We start from the raw sequence: 23,205 nt of genomic DNA on the forward strand, positions 1-23,205 counted from the left end.
TCTAGCAGTTTCAAAGTTTCAGATTTTACACTTAGGTCTTCGATCCATTTTGAATTGATTTTTGCACAAGGTGAAAGAGAAAGACCAAATTCCAATCAGCTACCTATGGATACCCAGTTTTCCCAGCACCATTTCTTAAAGAGGCTGTCTTTTCTCCAATGTAAGTGTTTAGCACCTTTGGCAAGAATCAGATGGCGGTAGCTTTTTGTACTCATTATGTAGGAAAGTTCTGTTCTGGGTTGAGAGTAGGGCTCAGTGTGGTAGGGCACCTGCCTAGTAGGCATAGGACCCTAGGTCCAATCCCCAGTAAAGCAAAATAAATAAATAAATAGCTCTATTCTATCCCTCTAGTCTACACATCCATTTTTATGCCAGTACCATGTTGTTTTTGTTACTATGACTCTGTAGTATGAAATCTGATATTGTCATGTCTCCAATGTTGCCCTTTCTGCTCAGGATTTGGCTATTTAGGGTCTTTTTTGTTTCCATATGGATTTTCTGATTGTTTTTTCTAGTTCTGCAAAGAATATTGGTATTTTGATGGGTATTGAACTAAATCTATATATTGTTTTCAGTAATTGGGTCATTTTAATAATATTAACTCTGCCAATCTATGAACATGAAAGGTCTTTCCATCTTCTAATTCTTCAATTTCTTTCTTCAGTGTTCTGTGGTTTTTATTGTAGAAGTCTTTCACTTTCTTGGTTAATTTTATTCCTAGTTTTTTAAAAACGCTATAGTAAATCAGAATTATTTTCCTAATTTCTCAGCAGGTTCATTATTCATGCATAGAAAAGCTATTGATTTTTATATGTTGATTTTGTATCCTGCTACTTTGTTAAATTTGTTTATCAGATCTTAAAGTCCTCTGATGGAGCCTTTAGGTATGAATCATATCATCTGCAAATAGGAATAAATTGACTTCTTCCTTTCCTATTTGTATCCCTTTTATTTATTTCCCTTGCCTAATTGCTGTGGCTAAAAAATCAAATATTACATTCAGTGGTGAAAATGAACATCCATATCTTAGACCTATATTAGAGGAAAAAGTTTTCCCCCAATTAGTATAATGTTGGCCATTTGTTTTTCATATATAGCCTTTGTTATGTTGAGGTAAGATCCTTCTTATCTCATTTCTTCAGGGCTTTTATCATGATGGGATGTTAGATTTTGTCAAAGGCTTTTTCTGCATCTATTGAGATGATTATGTGATTTTATCATTGATTCTACTTATGTGGTATATTATATTTATTGACTTGAACTCATTGAACCATCCTTGTACCCCTGGAATAAAACCAACTTGATCATGGAGTATGAACTTTTTAGTGTGCTGTTGAATTCAATTTACAAATATTTCATTGAGGATTTTTTTCACCTGTGTTCATCAAGGATATTGGTTTGTAATTTTCTTCTTCTGTTGTTATTGGTGGTGTGACACATCTTCTTTTAAAGATCTAGAATACACCTAAAAAGTTGAATTTTACTATACAAAAATTTAATAACCTATATAAAACAAACAGAAAAATGCAACTGGAAAGTTTTGCAAGCCACCAAAAAATTTTAGATAAACTCAATAAAACCCATGAATTAAAAAAGTACTCAGTGACTTATTTCATAATTGGTGTGCTTTATTCAATAAAATAGTTAAAAGTCTGCTTTATTAAATCATCACAAAATATAATTCTCAGTTTATTTGATTTATGATTAATATTTTCTATCTCCTATTCACAATGTGTAAATTTAAACTTGTGTTAATAAGTGTTAGATTTCAACTTAAAACTGTGTGAGGGAATTATTATTTTAAGAAATTCATAAACAAAAATATTTGAGCTCTGAAATTCAAAATAACACCAAAAATCAATGGCTATATAGTGACTCCTGATGCTATCAAAACTAAGTCTTCCTGCCAGGCACAATGGCACATACCTATAATCCCAGCAACTCAGGAGCCTGAGGGAGGAGGACCACAAGTTCAAAGCCAGCCTCAGCAACTTCAAAGCACTAAGCAACTCAGTGAGACCCTGTCTCTAAATAAAATACAAAATAGAGCTACCCTCCCCACCAAAAAAAGACTGTCTTCCCTCTTCTAATAAATATTTTGTAAATGAGGCTTTATTAACCCAAAATGAAATTCATAGATGATGCAACCAACATATACACACAATTTCAAAGCATCAACAAAATATTCTAACTATAATATAAACAAGAAATAAAATACAATAGTTTATAATAAAATAATAGGTATTTCAATATGCAAATGGTTGAATGACTATGCATAGAAGAGATTAGGAAGGTGGGCATGGTGGTATGACACCATATGACACCACAAATAAAATCTACAACTCAGGAGGCTGAGGCAGGAGGATCACAAATTCAAAGTCAGCCTCAACAACTTAGGGAGGCCCTAAGCAACTTAGCAAGATCCTGTCTCAAAATAAAACATAAAAAGGACTGGGGATGTTCTCAGTGGTTAAGTGCCTCTAGATTCGATCCCAGGTATCAAAAATAAAAAAGAAGAAGAAGGAGGAGGAGGAGGAGGAGGAGGAGGAGGAGGAGGAAAAAAAAAAGATTTAAGGAAGTACTCAGATGCTCCCACCTAATTACAGTAATGAGTAAGTCAGAATTTAAAATAAATAAAATCTGTCATGAAAATCTAAGGGAGATAAATAGAGTAGAGTAAAGAGATCAGGGGAGGGAGGAAGGGAGGAAAGGGGGAATTACTGGGAAATGATATTGACCAGATTATGTTTTTTTGCATGCATGTATTAATATGTAACTACAAATTAAACCATTATGCACAACTCTAATGCACCAATAAAAAACACAGAGAAAAAGTGATAAATAAGGTCAGAAGCCATTCCACAAAGAAAGATAATACATTAAACACCAGTGTTAGGATAACAAACAAGATTTTTTTTATATATACCCTACACAACTGTTCAGTGGAACATACAAAGATCTTGCAGAACTCAGAATATCTAAATCATGCAGACTTCAGGACATTTTTTTTTTACATTTAAAGTGTATTATCAGCATCTAGATACAAAGATTAAGACAAAATTCCTTCTTTCATGAAATACATTCTTGGTTATGTGGAACTGTTCTCACATTGCAGCGTCTAGCATCTGTGGTCCCCAACTACTAAAATGCCAGTCCAGTAGCCCCCACCCCTCATCACAACTAAGAATGCCCATGATTTCTAAAATGCCTTTCCAGGGAAAGTCCTACTACTATTTAGAGTCACTAGCCTACAGAATACAGAATAAGAACCCTCACCCACAGGATCTCCAGCTTTCTCTGAAGCCATGTATGTCTTCTAAACCCACAAACCTATGTATAATTTCCTAAATGAGCTGCCTAATTTCATGCCTATGTGTTGTCCATCATCTTGAAATATCCTCTTTAAAGATATTTTCCCCTTAGTTGTTGATAGATCTTTATTTTATTTATTTATATGTGCTGCGGAGAATCAAACCGAGTGCCTCACACATGCAAGGCAGGTGCACTACTGCTGAGCCACAGTCCCAGCTCACCTGAAATACCTTTTCTCCTACCTTATAACTACTCTTCTTTAAGACCTTCCCAGACCATCTTTCATAATCTCTTACTTAGTGCTTTGATTTTAAACTAGGTAGTTACTCTCCATCTTCTCCATTAAGTGGTACATTCCATGACAGAAGGAATTTTACCATGTTTCATCTTTGTATGTCAACACTGGCAATATATTTTAGATGTCAAAGAAATGTTTTCTTATTGGTAAACAAGAGTATAGATGGAGAAATTCACATTAAAGGAAAAAAATAATTCCCCTGAGACTTCAAGGAAAGACTGGAAAATGGATTCAGGGATGGATTTAGTGATAGATAAATTTAAATATGGATTTAGTGATAGGTAAATATAATGTATTTCAGTTAGATATAGACTTCAGTTGTTTTGTTTTTTGGCAATTCTGCGGATTGAACCCAGGACCTCCTGCATACCAGATAAGCACTCCCACCTAGCTACATCCCCAGACTTTTAAAATTTTAGACAGTATCTAAGTTGCCAAGGCTGGCCTTAAATTTGCAATCCTCTTGCCTTGCCTCCCAAGTAGCCAGGATTACAAGTATGTGCTACCACTCCCAGATTTACCACAGACTTCATCTATGCCATGACAAACACCTTATATGCATTTCTTCACAACATTATGGACACGGTCCATAACACTCTGTACCCTTTTGGCTACCTACAAACTCAGCCCATCCTAGTTTAAAACACCACTCTCAGGTCCAGTGAAGAGCTAATCGCCTCCCTTCTTCCATCCCAGACTTGAGCGATGGCATAAAGAACCTGAAGTGGGGAGGAGAGTTAGGTCCCTTCTGATGCTTCTCCTCTTCTTTCTAATCCTCTGGAAGTTTCTCTAGACGGGTTCTAGTTCTTCAGTGGTTGAGAACTGGGAGGAAAGCAGGAAGGAAAGAGACAACTGTCTATTTAATGGTGGCAATTGCACTGTTCACAGATGTCAAGATGCTAGCTCCAATATGGGACATTTGTGCATTCTTCAGAAGGTCCTTTGGGGCCTCTCCACTGAGTTATGTCCTAACGTAGACAATTCTACTCCAAGTCATCTCTTATTTTCTGGGGGAGGGGGGTACCAGATATTGAACTCAGGAGCCTCGACCTCTGAGCCACATCCCCAGCTCTATTTTGTATTTTATTTAGAGACAGGGTCTCACTGAGTTGCTTAACGCCTCACTTTGTTGAGACTGGCTTTGAACTTGTGATCTTCCTGCCTCAGCCTCCAGAGTCACTGGGATTACAGGCATGCACCATCTCTTAATCCTCCTAGTTTCTGTTCAGCAAGCAACTTTTGAATGTGTTACCAGCAAAATGACTCAAGTTCAGCTATCTTCCTCAGTATCCCTTACATCATAGAAACTTGCATATCCTTGCTAAGCCAAGCAGAAGGAGTACAGATAATTCCCTCACTCTGCCCTTCCACCTGTCTCTAATTGCCTTCCTTCTCAGCTAGGTACAGCGCTTGAGCAACTGCACTGTCTAAACTGTCTAACCAAGGAACACAAAGTCAGCCTCTCCTTCATGTAGATTCTCTTTGATATCCACTTGCTTTGTTTGGGAGGGAAAGAAGGGGAACACACTCCTGGCAGGCTCCTGACTCCCTCCCTTAAAGTCATATCTTAGATAGGTTGGGAATGGAGGTTGGGTGTAAGGGACGGGTTGGATCAGTGATTGGAAGTAGCAGGGCCAGTTCTGCTACTTCTTTGTAAGCCTTAGAAAGTTATCTGATCTAATTTATTAGCAACCATCTCTAAAACGTGTACTTTGTGCTTCCTTGGCCCCAGTTTTTGCCCCCAATTTCAGGGCATTAATAAAAAAAAACTCATTTAATATCTTCTACAATACATTGAAACAAAGGGAGGGTCATATGAAATAAGGATTTCAACTATATTCCTAATGAGGAGGTAAAGTCATCTTCTAAGTGAGAAAAAAATACAGGTATTGTCAGACAAAGAAAGAAGACAGATTGAGGGTAGAATAGCCAATAAAAGCTTTCTTTTTGGTACTGGAAATTGAACTTGGGCCACACTTAACAACTGAGCTATATCCCCAGTCCTTTCTATTTTTCTCTTTTGAAATAGGGTCTCACTAAGTTGCCCAGGATGACCTTGAACATGATCCTCCTGCCTCAGCCTCCTGAGTCACTGGGATTACAGCTGTGCAACATGGCTCCCAACAACAGCATTTTTTTTTAGTTGTAGATGGACACAATACTTTTATTAATTTTTGTGTGGTGCTGAAGATCGAACCCAGTGCCTCACATGCTAAAGCAAGTGCTCTACCACTGAGCCACAACCCAGCCCAACAATGGCATTTTTTTAATTTAAAGGCAGGTATACAAAGATCCAGGATCATCTGACATTCTCAAAGAGGCCAAAGGACCCCACATTAACAAGTTCTTGGGCTAAAAGTAAGCAAGCAGGAAGTTGACAGTTCTTTATTTGTATAACTCAGGGAGGTCAAGTATTGAGGCAGGCAAAGCACATGCGTGGCATGGGGGTCAGACATCTAGGAGCTTGAATACATCCAGAAGCAGTGCATGCCAATTTTCTAAATGCAATGTTCTAATATAAAAGTATTCTGGTGGGTCTGGGGCTGGGGCTCAGTGGCAGATTGTTTGCCTAGCACACATGAGCACTGGGTTTGATCCTTAGCACCACATACAAAAAAATAAAATAAATAAATAAGCAAATAAAATAAAGGCATGCTGTCCATCTACAACTACAAAAAAAATTAATGTTTAGAAGTATTCTGGGGCTGGGGCTGTAGCTCAGTGGTAGAGCACTCGCCTAGCACGAGTGAAGCCCTGGGTTCGATCCTCAGCACCACATAAAGATAAATAAATAAATTAAATTAAATAAAGATGTTGTATCCAGCTACAACTACCAAAAAAAATTTTTAAGTATTCTGTGTCTTCAATTTATTTTTTCAATATTAAGCCATGATATATTCTACTACATAGTAAAATATGATTAATAATAGAGGGACTTCAGAAAAGGGGCCAGAAATTGATTATGCCTTACAAAATAGATGTTGGATTTTAAATTGCTAATATTGATAGCCTACCTAAAAGGGAATGAGGCATTTGAGGGACAAGATGCAAAGGAATTTTTTTTATTATTTATCATTTTATATTTCTTTAATTTTGTAACATGTGCAAGTATTACCTTTCAATGTTTAAAAATAATATTTTCATTATTTTTATCAGGTTAATTTTTTAACCTGCCTCTCCAAATTTTAAGTTAAACTAATATTAATCATAAATAAGAAAATATAAAAAGATACCTTCAATAGAGGATGCTTGCTATTTTGAATGTCTTAAAGGAACACAATGGGACCTCAAAGGAAATTATGTCCTTACATAGATAAACCCACGTGATAAATCCCTCATAGTGAAATGAAAGAAATCCTGAATAAACCCTCTCACTTCACTTGCTATTAGTTACTTGCTTTTACTTGACTTTAAAAATCACTAATTTTGGAGGGAACACAGCTGAACAATGTATTATTAGTCTTCCACTAGCTTTGCTGACATGTGCATTATGATGACAACAGTTGCCCAGGTTACTTTTTCAGAAACTTGTAGGCATTTTTTTCTTTTCTTTCTTTCTTTTTTTTTTTTTTTTGGTCTGGGGATTGAACACAGAAGTGCTTAACCACTGAACCACATTCCCAGCCCTTTTTATTTTTAGACAGGGACCTGTTAAGTTGCTTAGGGCCTCACTAACTTGGTGAGGCTGGCTGTGAACTTGCAATCATCCTGCCTCATCATCCCGAGTTGCTGGGATTACAGGCACACACCACAGCACACCCAGCTTGTAGGCTGTTTTTGTTGAAACCACCAACTCTTCACTTGCGTCTGCATGGGTATATGGTAGGTGGCCTTTTGGTGTCAGGAGGTTGAAATCGCCCTCAGATCATGCTAATGCCACCATTTCTGAATATGCATCACAAGAAGAGCCACAAAGATTAATTATGCACGTGCCTACCACTAATATTCCTCTCCAATCACCTTTCCCCTTGCTTCTTCTCCTTCTTCTTCTCCTTCTCCTTCTCCTTCTCCTTCTTCTTCTTTCTTCACTAGGGATTGAACTCAGGAACTCAGGGACACTCAACTACTGAGCCACATCCCCAACCCAATTTTTGTATTTTATTTAGAGACAAGTCTCACATCTCACTGAGTTGCTTAGCACCTTGCTTCTGCTGAGTCTGGCTTTGAACACACAATCCTCCTGCCTCAGCTTCCTCTGGGATTCCAGGCTGCGCCACTGCACCCAGCTTACTCTGCTTCTTTATCCCACAAATATCTCTAAACCTGCAACAGGGGGAGACAGATTTGGTGCCTTTCAAATTAACAATTTCTGTTTTATAAAACTCAAAGTTTTGAAAGGTTAATAATCTTGAGAACTGTTTGCTAATCTTGTTCCCAAAATGTGCTGTCCCCAACTGCCAAACTGCAGAATGTATCCCCTCACCCAGTTGCAGGCAAACCGCCCACTCGCCCTGACCCGTCAATGAACTTCCCTCCCTGCCCTCTCCAAGGAAAGTATATAAGCTCTGCTTAAGCTGTTCTCAGGGCTCTTTGCTCTATTCAAGTGAGCTCTGAGCCCCAGCATGCTGGACCCCAATAAACCCTTTGCTGTTGCATGAGACAGTCTCTTGGTGGTCTCTTCCTCCGACGCTCGCCTGACCTTTACAGTTTCAGTGATTATCATACTGTGCAGTGGACAAAATGGGCCATCATAGAGATTAAAAACATCAGGGGGGCAGAATGGTGATATCAGAACTAAAAGGGCTTTTCTGAAAGCCAATAATTTGGAGCCAAAAGACAATAATGAAGTATTATAGAAAGTGTAGTCCCACATTAATAGGTATAAAGAAAAGCATTATGACTAAAACATCTTACAAGAAATAAGTATTGCTGAGTACAGTGGCTCATGCCGATAATCCTCAATTTCGGAAGTTGAGGCAGGAAGATCACAAGTTCAAAGCCAGCCTCAGAAATTCAGTGAGACCCTGTCTCTAAATAAAATATTTTTTAAAATGGCTGGGGAGGTTGCTCCAGTGGTTAAGCACACCTGAGTTAAATCCCTGGTACCAAAAAAAGGCACAAAACATGATTTAAATAATTTCATGTATAATGTCATAAAAATAAAGCTAAACAAGATGTGATGGCACACATTGTAACTGGGGCAACTGAGGCAGGAGGCTCACAAATTTAAGGTCAGCCCAGGCAAGTTAGTGAGACTCAGCTGTGGCACATACCTATAATCCCAGTGGCTCAGGAGGCTGAGGCAGGAGAATGGAGAGTTCAAAGCCAGCCTCAGCAAAAGTGAGGCCCTAAGCAACTCCGTGAGAACCTGTCTCTAAATAAAATACAAAATAGGGCTAGGGATGTGGCTCAGTAGTTGAGTGCTCCTGAGTTCAATACCTAGTACCCTCCCCCACCAAAAAAAGTTAGTGAGACTCTGTCTCAAATTTTTAAAAATTATAAAAGGAAAAGAGCTGGGAATGTAGCCCAGAGACACAGCATCCCTGGGTTCAATCCCTGCTACCAAACAAACAAACAAAAACAAAAACAAAACTGAGATTGGTTGGGTCTTTCTGGCCCTAGAACTGAGTCAATTGTTTTGATTTTCCATGAAACAAATCTGGATCAAACACCAGACAAGATGAACTACAAGACTTGATGTATACTCTTCCTTGAGAACTACGAATGATAATCAAAAAATAAAACATGTGTTTAGATGAGAATAGGATTCTAAAAACAACAGGCCTTATCTATATGGCTGCATAAACACCATGTGAGCAGTAGGGTATTCAGTCATTGTCCACAATACCCGCTAGATCTCTGGGAAGGAAAAAAGTGGTAATGTGATACTGGCCTCTCCCACTAAGTGACAGCTGAGAACATCTCCTGTCAGCTTTGGAGAGTAACTCAACTGCTAACAAAAAGGTCAAAAAAGTCTACCCATCACCTGTGGCTCACAAGAAAAAAAAAATCAAAACAACCCTCATGTTTTCTTTTCAAATCTAAGCTTTAAACTAACTTCATAAAAGTTAAAAAAAAAAAAAAAAAAAACAGATTCCAGGATCCCCAGAGTAAGACCTATTTATACTGAAAATAAATATTAAAGAAACTTGTGTGCTGTAAAACATTATGTAAATGTTAACTATTATGGTAATTTTAAAGGGTCTTTCCTATCCAAAGTGAACTAAATCCCAGTCCTCAGGATAACATGGGAAGGGGGCTGCTGACAAAGAACAGAACATGATTGACAACCCTTAAACATTGGGATGAGTCAGAGATCAGTCTTACATAAAAACTCCAAATAATACCTATAATCCCAATTACTCAGGAGGCTGAGGCAGGAAGACAACAAATTGGAGGCCAGCCTGAGCAACTTAGTGAGACCGTGTCTCAAAATAAAAATTTTAAAAGGGCTGAGATGTAGCTTGATGGCAGAGTGTCCCTGAATTCAATCCCTATCGTCAAAAAGAAAAAAAAAATTCTAGATTTCTCCTAATTTTTCATTATTATAAACAGTATATTATTTCCTAAAAGTCTTTTTTATAGGTGAAAAAATAACATCCATTGTTATTTCATCTTTAAAAATATGCATTTATTGGTAACAAATAATTATTCTCTGAAGACAAATTTTATTTAAAAAGCCAAAAATTGCTGGGCATGGTGGCACATTCCTATAATCTCAGTGACTCATAGATTATAGGAGGCTGAGGCAGGAGAATCCCAAGTTCAAAGCCAGCCTCAGCAATTTAGCAAGACCTTGTCTCAAAATAAAAAATAAAGGGCTAGGGATGTGGCTCAGTGTTTAAGGGCCCCAGTACCAAAATAAATTAATAAACAAAATAAATAAAAATAAAAGCCAGAAATTATTCTAAATTACTTGAATGAAATAAATGATTAATATGGGTAAAGTTGTTTTTTGACTAACATAGATGTGACTCTGAAATGGTAATATCCCAGTTTTGTCACATACTAACTTGTCTTATATTTCACCACCTACAGATACTGTATAAATTTTTATGCCTGTATATTAAAATCTAAGCAACCCACTAAATATTTTTTCAGAGATATATCAAAGACTTTACCATACGTCATTAAAACAGAAGGTTGAAAATGTACAGAATGTTCACTTTCACCTAAAATATACATACACATAAATCAAAATATTAAGAGTGGTTATCTCTTGGGGATATCAGAGGCTAACACTCCCCCCCCCCCCCACACACACACATATTCTGGATTTTCAATGATTATTATTACTTTTGTAATGAAAATGTCTGAGAGTTTTCTTTTAAAGAGACCACAAGGAGGGCTGGGGATGTGGCTCAAGCGGTAGCGAGCTCGCCTGGCATGTGTGCGGCCCGGGTTCGATCCTCAGCACCACATACAAACAAAGATGTTGTGTCCGCCAAAAAACTAAAAAACAAATATTAAAATTGTCTCTCTCTCTCTTTAAAAAAAAATGTTCTCTCCTTTTAAAAAAAAATAGATACCACAAGGAGAGGCTGTGATTATGGCTCAGTGGTAGAGTGCTTGCCTAGCATGTGTGAGGCACTGGGTTCAATTCTCAGCACTGCATATAAATAAATGAATAAAATAAAGGTCCATCAACATCTAAAAAATTTTTTCTTAAAAAGATTCCATAAGGATGAAAGAATAAAGAGTTATTTTAAACATCACTGAAATAAGTTCATTTAACAAATATACCAGTGTTCTGGTTTGACTATGTCACCCAAAGTTCATGTGTTGGAAATTGAATCTTCAATGCAACAGAGTTGACAGGTAGGCCCTTTAAGAGGTGATTAGGTCCTGAGGACTTGTCCCTTCATGGATGGATCAAGATTATTATCACAGAAGTGGGTTCCTAACTAAAGAATAAGTTTGGGCTGGGGATGTGGCTAAAGCGGTAGCACGCTCGCCTAGCATGTGTACGGCCTGGGTTCGATCCTCAGCACCACATACAAAGAAAGATGTTGTGTCCGCCAAAAACTAAAAAATAAATATTAAAAATATCTCTCTCTCTCTCTCTCTCTCTCTCTCTCTCTCTCTCTCTCTCTTAAAAAAAAAAAAAAAAGAATAAGTTTGACCTCTCTCTCCCTCTTTCTCTCCCCCCACCCTTCTACTTTCCACACAGGGAATGATGCAGCAAGGCCCTCACCAGCAAGACCCCTGGACCTGGAAGAAATGGATCTCTATGAATCCGTTCTTTATAAATTTCCTACTCTTGAGCATTGTCACAGCAGCACAAAATGAACTAAAGCAACCATTAAAAATTGATAGAGCTTTCATGTATAAATGATCAGTATACTCGTCTACAAAGAGGTATAATTGGACTGGGGATGTGGCTCAGTGGTAGAGTGCTAGCCTGGCATGTGTAGGCCCTGGGTTCAATCCCCAGCACTGCAAAGAACAAAAGGAGAGAGAGCAAGAAAGAGACAACACCTCCACAGCTTGCATTTAGCTCAATAATAAATACTTGTTATAGAGTTGAATAGTCAAGTGTCAAATTTTAGTAAATGATCTAAATGAGGAAGAACATAGTAAAGTTACTAGTTTACAGGTGACATCATGTCCCTCCAGTGACACCTCAATCATTTGACACTGGTGATTGTCACTTCCTTCCAAAATCTCTTACAATAGTTTCTACAACAACCCAGACTCCTACTCATCCTCCACTCTCAAGGTCCAACTAATTTCTCACCATGAAGAGCCTCTTCATCCTCTGAACTACAGGCTTTTCCCCTGAGCTCCTGTCCTCCAGTTTCTACATCCTTCTTCCCAGACTTCCTTGGTGAGTTCATCCACAATCATGGTATCACCTACCACACACACGAGTTCCATAGGAAATGACTTTGCTTCTTTGGGTGTGGGCATGTGTGCTGCTGATGCTACATATATAAGGTATTTTGACATTGTGTAATAGTAATGATTAGAATTTTATGGGACAACTCCCCAAGGAAAAGACTGTTTGAAAGATTTGAGAGAGTTGACCTTAATGGCAGTAAACTTCCCTCCTGCTCCATGAAGCAAACTATATAAAAATAATACATAAATAGAAAAAAGAAGTCAGCAAAGTATATATTTAAAATTCTTAGGTTAATGTTGTTAGTGTTCTTCCTTCCCCTGTTTGGGGAAGGAAGAAACTAATTAAATGCAATAATTGGCCAAAGGAAGTAAGAAATTAGGCTTGACCAGAATTTTAAAACTTCTGCTCTTCAAAAGACACCATATAAAGAAAATAAAAAGGCAAGCCACCAACTGGGAGCAAATATTTTTAATTCATATACTCACAAAGGAGTTGTATCCAAAATAAAGTACATTTAAGACTCAATAAAATGAAACCAAACATTCTACTTTTTAAAAAAAATAGGCAAATGATTTGAGTAGACTCCACCAAATATGAGATAATGATGGCAGATAAGCACATGAAAAGATGTTCAATATCATTAATCATCAGGAAAATGCACAATGAGACACCCACCACTACACACTTACTAGAATTATTCTTTTAAAAACTAAAAATACTAAGTGCTAATGAGGCTGAAGAGTAACTGGAACTCTCACACAATGCTGGTAAGTGTAAAATTGTCCAGGCACTTTGGAAAACAGTTAAGCAGCTCATTCTATATCAAGTACATTCACTTACCACAGGATCTAATGTCTCATTCACAGGTATTTATCCAAGAAAAATACAAATATATTTCCACAAAAAGACTTGTCTGTAAATTTTCATAGCAGCTTCCAAAAAGTGGAAATTAGCCCAAATACCCATAAACAGATGAATGGATAAATAAACTGTGGTATAGGACACCCCATGAAACACTGTTCTACAATACTTTATGTTTGATATACACAGACACATGAACAACAACAACAAAAACAGTGTGCTGAATTAAAGAAGCCAAACACAGGATACACACTCTGTGCTTCTGTTTATAAAGCCCTACAACAGGCCAAAAAAAAAAAAAACACCAAAAACCTATAGGAATAGAAATCAGATGACTGGGTGAGGGAAAATGATGTGAAAGGTAATGGGCTAGGCACAGTAGTAAGCACCTGTAGTGCCAGTTACTCAGGAGGCTGAGGCAGAAGAATTTCTTGAGTTCAGGAGTTCAAGGCCAGCCTGGACAACATAGTGAGACCATTTCTCCAAAAAAAATAAAAAATAGGGGCTGGGGTTGTAGCTCAGTGGTAGAAAACTTACCTAGCACACATGCAGCAATGGGTTCTATCCTCAGCAGCACATGAATATAAATAAAGGTGTTGTGTCCATCTATAACTAAAATTTTAAACAAAATAATAATAATAATAATAATGAGGGGATAATAAGGGGTTCTATACCTTGACTGGGGAGATAACTACACAGGTATACACCATATCTGTGAAAACTCACTGAATCATACATTTACCATAGGACCTAAGATGGTCCTTTAAGATTTGTGCACCTTTTCATGTGTAAATTTTATTTTAAAAAATGGAAAACATAACTATTTTGAGACAGTTAAGGAGTTACTTACAAGTCTTTTTTGTGCAGTAATCCCAGCAACTAGGGAAGCTGGGGCAGGAGGATCACAAGTTCAAGGTCAGCCTCAGCAATTTAGTGAGGCTCCAAGCAACTACTGAGATCTGTTTCAAAAATAAAAATAAAAAAGACTGGGGATGTGTCTCGGTGGTTAAGTGCCCCTGCGTTCAATCCCTAATACTAAAAGATAAAAGAGAGAGAAAAAATTTCTTTTTTGTTATCAATGGTAGCTGTCTAACAAATCATAACAGAGGTTAATTAGTTCATTGGCAGCATAAGATTATCCTTGCTCTTTTAGCCTTCTGAAACATGCCAGAGTAATGGATGTGTCTATCTAGTGGAAATGGAGTGGGTTAGGGAATTTGTTTTCCCATCTAAAGAACTCATAGTGTAAATTTGCATACCCTTTCATGATTAACTCAAATTTAAAAATCAGCCCCAAGCTATGAAAAGGATTAAAATGAGCCATTTTTTATCAAAAGGTCAATAGTTCATAAGTAAAGAATCCCTGCTGTAGGAAAAACAGAACATTGTTACATAACCAGCTTAGAGCCTGGACCTTCTCAAGATGGCAGAGAATCATCTAGCAGGACACTACCACCACTCCACACACAAGCACAGGAGATAGTCAGAGATGCCCCTTTGGCCACTCTGATATGGCATAGCAAAGAATGGCTCCACCATCAGAGATGTAGGTTGTTAGAAAAGCTAGATGAATACTTTTTTAAAATTTGTAATTCAACTTCAAAAGTTTAAGTATCAGGCACCAAAAAGGCTTTTTGGCACAGGCACAGGAATGGAATCAAAGCAAATGTGAACCCTAACTGCCCTACCTGCCCATCTTGCACTTCTCCTCTCTCCTGACCCCTTAACACATGGTCTGTCAATCTTCAGGAAGTGTTAAAATCATACCAGAAGGCTTGGGTTGGGTCAAGTGTAAAAAAAGTCCCAGGATCAAGGTATAGATAAAAAGTGTGTGTGAAAGGGGTGGATTTAGTGAACTGGAAATTTGTCATTTTTAGCTTCCAGCATCCATATTCTTCCTCTGAGTATTCTGGTGTTCTTTCAAGCAATTAACTCACCACCTCTGTTGTATAGCCTTTGTTGGAAGATTAAAATCAAGTGTTTTCCCTCCTTTAACAGAAACCAAGGAGTTCCCTAGGAACTCTTTCCCTTAGATTCTTTCTCTGTGCATCTTGATAGAACAATGGATGGCACTTGACCAACCAAATTATCTGTTGGGATTTTACTTACTTCTTTAGCAATAATACAATAACCAAAGAAATGGTGAGCAATGGAGCCAGGCAAATCAGTCGAGTAGTTTCTGGCTACCAAGCTCTTCTCCATCAGTTCCAAGATGGGTTTTTTCAGTTTCCCTCCTATCCTGGGAAGCTTCATCTTGGTAGAGAAATATATATTTCAATTTTCCCCTTCCTCACCTGCCCACTCCCCACCTGTTCTCAACCTCTTTCATCAGAATTAATGTCAATAGGTTTATGTGTTTTCTTCCAATTTCTATGCAAGCACGCTATAAATAGGATTATACATGTTGTTATGAAATTGCTTTATACTAGCTGTGATTTTTTTTATCTTCTCATCACATCTGATTAAAACTATATATATGAAAGCCAAGCATGGTGGCACATGCCTGTAATCTGAGTGATTTGGGAGGCTAAGGCAGGAGGATCACAGTTTGAGGTCAGCCTCAGCAATTTAGTAAGGTCCTAAGCAACTTAGCGAGACCCTGTCTCAAAATAAAAAAAATTAAAATGGCTGGGGATGTGGCTCAGTGGTTAAGCACCCCGGGGTTTAATTCCTGTTAAAAAAAACAAACAAACACAACAACAACAAAACCATACACATGAAAATCCCTGCCAAAGTTGGAGTCTAGGGGTAGGGTAGGGGGGGACTCAGTTATTCTCACTATTATATAGCCCATTAATTACTCATACTAGGATGGATTTGGTCTCACATTAAGCTGAACAGGAAAATCCTAAAGAATGCTAAAATTATAGGCTAAAAAAAGTCCTAAAGGCAATAGAGAGAAGATTCTTCAGCAGGAAAATCTCACAATGAAGATATTTTAAAAATAATAAAATCGCAATGGTATATATGATGCCAACCATAAGGAGGATAGATTGGGTAGAAAGGAGACTACTTGTGGTTAATATAAAATAGTAAATCTAAAGAAATAAAATTCTAGATTATGGTGGAGGCCAACAAAACAAAAGAATACTTTTAGTGAATTATGAGGAGGGAAAGCTGGGTATGGTGATTCACGCCTATAAATCCCAGCAACTCAAGTAGCTGAGACAGGAGGTTCACAAATTTGACGCCAGCCTCAAGATGTGCCTCAATAGCAGAGTTCTAGCCTAGCATGTGTAATACCCTAGGTTCAATCCCTAGCACCACCAAAAAGAAAAATGAGAAAGGAAAAAAAATTAGAAGAGCTAGATTTGAAAATTGATTGTGAATTTTATTAGCTGTGTGACACTTCCCTGGTCCATATCTTAAATTTCCCTCCATAAATAAAGATATTAGAATACCAGCACCCTTGAATACACTTTTTTTTTTTAGCAGCCCTCCTTCTTGAAGGAAATCTAATTTTTAAAACAAATAAAAGCAAGATTTTTCTGGTTAAAGCATAGGTAAAGGGCCCAGAGATTTTCACTTCACCCTTCTCAACCACTTCTGAGACCATGAATATCCTGAAGGCTAAGGAACAAAGTTTGAGAAGTCTCTAAAGACCTTTATACAACTCTAATGTTGAATGACTCAGGGGGTAAACTTGGCAGAAATGCCTAAAAAAATAGTAATAACTTGAACAGTTGCCACAGAATCATATAATAAAAAAAAGATGAATTGATTTTGGCTAAATTTGCCTGTTTCTCCTTACAGGTTAAACCTAATTTAATGACCAAAACCTTATCCAAACTTGTGCAAATGGTAATCTAACCTCTACATAAGGAATGTATGGAGGTCACAAATAATTCACTCCCTAATAATTTATCTCATTCCAATTTGGGGTCCTAAAATTATTCAAAAGTTCATCCTTATCAAGCCAAAATGTGTCCACTATTACTGTCATCTAAATAAAAGTTTTCATTCCACCTTCTGGAGTTAAACCAAGTAAATGTGATCCCTCCCCCACATGACAGTCCTTCCACTGTTTGAAAAGAATTAGCAATTCTGCCTTACTTTAAGGGATCTTTTCGGTCCCTTACTTTAATCTGTCTTGAATGCTCCATGGAGGTGGTCAATTTAACATTTTCAAGCATCTAAGTAGCTTTTCATTTATTCATGATTTTAACAGGACTTAACCAAGCCAGATGATTTTCCTTAAACAAATGATTAGCTTTGATAATGAAGTGTAAATTAAATCTAAATTCATTATTTAGCAACTATTCTTTTCTGGCTAAACCTTACCTGTTCCCAGTGTATTAAAAGTGTATTGCTAAGCTGGGTGTGGTGGCACACACATAAAATCCCAGTGGCTTGAGAGACTGAAGAAGTTCAAATTGCAAGTTCAAAAGCAGCCTCAGCAATTTAGTAAGGCCCTAAGCAACTTAAGGACACTCTATCTTGAAATACAAAATAAAAATGGCTGAGAATGTGGCTCAGTGGTTAAGTGTCCCTGGGTTCAATCCTCAATAACAAAAATTTAAAAAAAAAATTTTTTTTAAATTCTTTTTACTAAGTTGGGGTTGTGGCCCATTGGTAGAGTGCTTGTCTGGCATGCATGCATGAGGGCCTAGGTTGGATCCCTAGCACCACAATCAAAAAAAAAAAATAGTACCTTTCTAAATCTTCTGGCCCAAAACAAATTATGAACATCTAGTGAGGAGGATGAAAAACATCCAATACTCAAGGTCCAATGAAATAGGTATTAATAATATAAATAAATGGAAACATCCTGACTTCAAAACTTGTAATCTAACTAGCTCTCAGGGAAATGTAATTCTTACCATAAAAAATTCACCATTTAGTTATCACCAAGGTGACATGGAATATCAATGTTAGAACAAAAGCTTCCCTCACCATTCCTTTTGTGTCTTGTTTGTTTTCTTGGGATCAAACCCTGACTTCATGCCAAGCATGTGCTGAGCCACATCCCCAGCCCCTGCCCATTCCATATTCTATTACCAGGTCTGTGAAGTCAGGATCTGTGGTATGGACCTGGGTATCTTCCAGTCTGGGTACTTTGAGGCTAGGAAGTAAGAAGGCTGACTGAGTCCCTAAGGAGAAAGCAAGCCAGGATAGCCACCATCCGTGATGCCTGTGGGAGCGCTGAGTCTTTATGGTTTCCTGTGCTCCAGTTGTCCTGGTTACCTGAGGCCTCCCTATTTGTGTTGGCATCATGAGTCCAAGAGCGGAAGCAAAGCTGAAGCACCAGGAAGACTTGTAGGAAAAAATGTGGGTAATGCAGCAGTTATGCCACAGGAGGGTCAAACCTAGGGCATAGAATTACCTGATTAAGGGCAGGGGGACTGTTATGTAAAAATCCCATCTCTGGATTCTACCTCCAGTGTTTCTGATTCAGTAGATCTAGGATAAGCTCAGGAACCCGATTTGAGAGGCAATCTCCTATCAAGTAAGTTCAAAGACCACACTTTTACAGGCCAGGTTAAGCAAAATCGGCATCTGGGGAGAAAAGGTACAACTAATAAAATTCAGAAGGCAATTATTCTAGTACAATAGTTCTCAACACTGGAATGGGGGAAATATTGCCTACCTGGAACAAGCAACGTCTGGAAACATTTTTGGTTGTCATAAATGAGAGGATACCAATGGCATCTAGTGAATAGCTGCTAAATATCCTACAATGTACAGGAGAGCACCCCTTTCCCAACAAAGGATAATCCAGCCCCAAATGGTAACAGTGCCAAGGTTGGCAAACTCTGCATGAGAGGATATTCTGCTCCCAAAACCCCATCAGTTCCAATCCACATGGAAATCAATGCTACGTATACAAAATTAGGTCCCAGTACAAAGACTTATGTAAGATCCCTCAAAATATTTTTGAGACCCCGAAAATTATCTATCTTTAATAGTGAATTTTGCCCAGCAAAGGGGCACATGCCTGAAAACCCAGTGACTCAGGAGACTGAGGCAGGAGGATCACATGTTAGAGCCAGCCTCAGCAACTTAGCAAGACTTTGTCTCAGAACAGAAAAGTAAAAAGGGTTAGGGATATAGCTCAGTGATAGTGTCCCTGGATTCAATCTCCAGTACCCACCCCACCCCCCAAAATAAAAAAGTGAATTTTATTCAGAGATGGATTGGAAGAGATGAGAACAACAGACAATAAAGGGAAGTAAGTATGGACAACAATGATGAGTCAAAAAGTTAATCAATGGAGTATGAGATATTGAGTGACAAGCAGCAGAAAAATAAATGTTGCTCCTTCAGTGGATGTGGCATATTTATGCCTGGACAGGTAAAAATGATAAACCTATTACAAATAACATAGAAGGAAAAGTTAAGAGCAAAAACCAAAGGAAAATAGACAAAGGAACTATCTATAAAAGTAGCTTTAGGATATATTCAACTGTAGATATAGAATGACAAAATGACATTAGCCGGCATTATGGTACACACCTATAATTTCAGCAGCTCAGGATGCTGAGGCAGGAGGATCACAAGTTCAAAGCCAGCCTCAGCAACTTGGCAAGGCCCTGAGTAATTTAGTAAAGAGAAAGCCCTGTCTCAAAAATTTAATATGTAATTTTAAAAAAATTAGCTGGGGAGGTGGCTCAGTGGTTAAGTGCCCCTAGGTTTAATCCCTGGTACCCACACACCCCGCCACCAAAAAAAAAAAAAAGACACTAAAGATTCTTCTGTAAAACAATGCTTAAGAATGTCCAGCAAAAAAAAAAAAAAAAACCAATGCAAAAAAAAAAAAAGAAAAAGAATGTCCAGCAAAGATGAGAGGACTACTGGAAGGAATTCAGGAATTATGTATAAGAGGAAAAAATATATATGTACTTATCACCTTCTTCCCCTAGTTATACCCCCCAAGAAAGTGGGTCCAGAAAATGCCTGTTGGTTTTAAAGCAGACAGGATAGAAAAGCAAAAGCACAGCTGAGGGCTAGGGTAGAGCTCTGTGGTAGAATGTCTGCCTTACGTGCATGAGGCTTTGGGTTCAATCCCCAGTAACCACCCCCCAGAATTTAAAAAGCACACCTAAAAACTCTCCTCAGAAGGGAAGAGGGCAAATGGTGGTGCTTAAAGAAAATGGACAGGCAAAGCTCAATGAGAAAAAGAATTTCTTTTGATAAAGAAGAGAAGGAGAGAAGAGAGGGGTGATTTGGTAGCCAGTATGGGAGCCACTAGGGAATGGGACTCTAGGAAAAGACAGATATTCAATGAAGACATTTTTAAGTTCTTCTTTTGGGTTCTTCTTTTTGGGATGTGAGCTACAATCTTGCCTTCTTGCCCTTCTAAGAAAACTTTGGTAAATTTGACATTATTCATCAGGGCTTTGGGAGTTGAGTTTGAGCTATTTCTCAGTTGCATAATGTGAGATGGCCTCAGAAGACAGTAACTTCAAGAGCAAGTTACACATTTTTACCATGCTTTATAAGATTTATGAAGTGGCCAAGAAGAGAACTGTGTGACAAATACTAACTCCCAGAGAGTCAGAGCTGTACTAACACAGAAGCCACTGGACTCATGGGGCTAGCTAAATTAAAATTAAATACAATTTTAAAATACAGTTCCTCAGTCTCACTAGGCACATTACAAATGTTTAAGAGTCACATGTGGCTCACATGGGAGAGAGCATTTCCACCTTGGCGGAAAGTTCCATTGGACAATGTTGAAGTAAAGAGAAAGCTTAGACAAATAGCTAACAAAAAGAAACCCCAAACTTTTCAAATCTTTAAAAAGCTGCCATATTGAAAACTGATGTCTCCCATATTGTTCCAAAGAGTAGAATTAAGAGGGGAAAAGGAGTAGATAAGCAAGACATGTTTCAGCTCCACTACTCTCTAGTTACTAAACTTGATAATGGTAGAACAGGCAGCTCCATCTCAGGAAGAAGCAATCCATTCAATAGAGACAGCTGGGCAAAGAGCTTATTAAAGATAAGTAGAACTGTAAATTCTGTTTTGGGTAAAACACACACACACACACACAAAATAAAAAAATAAAAAACTAGAATCCTTCAAAGTGTCAAGTTTTAAATCTATTATTTTAAGAAATCAGTAATCTACAAATGAGATAAAGGCAAGAGTCACAAGTGGAATTTTAAGCCACTACTACCATAAGTAGATTGTGGAGCAGGCAGGAAAAATCAAAGCATACAAGTAGATAGGTAATTTGGTGAAAATTAATAGTAGTTAACTAGGGGTTAATTGGTAGGGGGTTATCATGAACATAGGAATTTGTAAGTAGAAAACATAATAAAGAAAATTTTGGTTAAGAATGACTCCAGGGAGGGCTGGGATTGTGGCTCAGTGGTAGAGCACTGGCCTAGCTGTGTGAGGCCCTGGGTTTGATCCTCAGCACCACTTAAAAATAAAGAAAGAAAGATGTTGTGTCCATCTACAACTAAAAAATAATAATAATAAATTTAAAAAAAAAAAAAAGAATGACTCCAGGGCTGGGATTGTGGCTCAGCGGTAGAGCGCTCGCCTAGCACATGTGAGACCCTGGGTTCAATCCTCAGCACCACATAAATAAATAAAATAAAGATATTGTGTCCAACTACAACTGAATAAATAAATAAATATATATATATATATATATATTTTTTAAAAAAAGAATGACTCCAATGGTATAGAGATAGGCAAATTTCAAAATGGATTATTAGAAAGTTAACTATGGTTGCAATCAGTATCACAGTGAGAAAATCTTTTATATTCTCTGTCAGAATACTGGGCTGCTGGGTATAGCAACCTTGTGTTCTTGGAACTCTGGCCCTCCACCCATCCTCCTTCCATTCACCACAGCCTTAAAGTCATCCTTCCCAATTGTTGAAACTCAGCTTCTTTTATGAAGATACCATCTTCACAGGGATAACTCTTTCCTCTCACCCTTCTCTAGTCTGAAAACAAAATATTAAAGGTTGGTTTTTTGTTTCTATCCTAACTGCTTACCTACCCTCATCTTCCACCCCAAAATGTAATTAGCTTGATTGTGATGTAATTGTATGTGCCTGTGTGTGCATTATTTATTTGTTGGCTTTTGGTTCTGTTGTGCGAAGTGTATGGCAACATTCATGCACATGTGTGATAGCATTTTTTGTTTGTAAGCATTTAGGAATCTGGTACCAGGATTATGAAATTCACTACACAGTGCTTAGCACAACACCAATCTTAAATCTATTATTTTAAGAAATCTTAAATTTTCACTCAATGAACTTTACAGTAATGGACCCGTCACATCTCTGGATGCAAAACATTGGGAGAAGAGACTGAACGAGATGTGAATTGAGAACTACTTTTATACAAAAAAATGTATTTTTACTGAATTCAGAGGAATAATTTTAATCATAAAAGAAAAGTATAAGGCTTTGGGTGAAAATAAGCATAATGGAGTTTCAAAACAGTCCAGAATAAGAAAAAAGGTGATAGAAGAGGAAGGAAGGCAGAAGTGGATCATGCAGAATAAATAACCAAAGCCTAGCCTTTTAAAAAACCCCAGTTCTCATCAAAAAAAAAAAAAAGGAGGGGGGAGGATTTCAACAAGAGTGTTAAAGATGGAAAAGAGCCAGGAAGGGATATGGGCTTAAAAAAAAAAAAAAAAAAGTAGGGAAGAAGTTGTGGTGTATGTTGGCAAAGACAAGTGTAGAGATGAAGGGAGGGAGCAAATTTATAGTAGAGGAAGTTGGTGTGAAGTTTTCCTCTAAAGATGCCCAGCAGAGCACAGAAGGAATGAAGGTAAAGGCCACTGGGAATAGGGCAGGGCTAGGGCTGAAATAGCATGGGAGGAAAGCAACAGGATCCAAAGTAAGAAAAAAAAATTTTTTTTTTTTTTTTCACTAGCTGACCCAGATTTTCTTGTTTGGGACCAAAGGCAAATGAAGAATTAAGGATCTTTAAAATGACTTGAGGGAGGGGAGCAGGGGCAAGAGGCACCTCAACTCTAGTCCAG

The sequence above is a fragment of the Marmota monax genome, unplaced genomic scaffold (genome assembly GCF_021218885.2).
Source record: "Marmota monax isolate L192 unplaced genomic scaffold, Marmota_monax_Labrador192_F-V1.1 WCK01_AAM20220418_F8-fsc00069, whole genome shotgun sequence".
Classification (NCBI taxonomy): Eukaryota; Metazoa; Chordata; class Mammalia; order Rodentia; family Sciuridae; genus Marmota; species Marmota monax.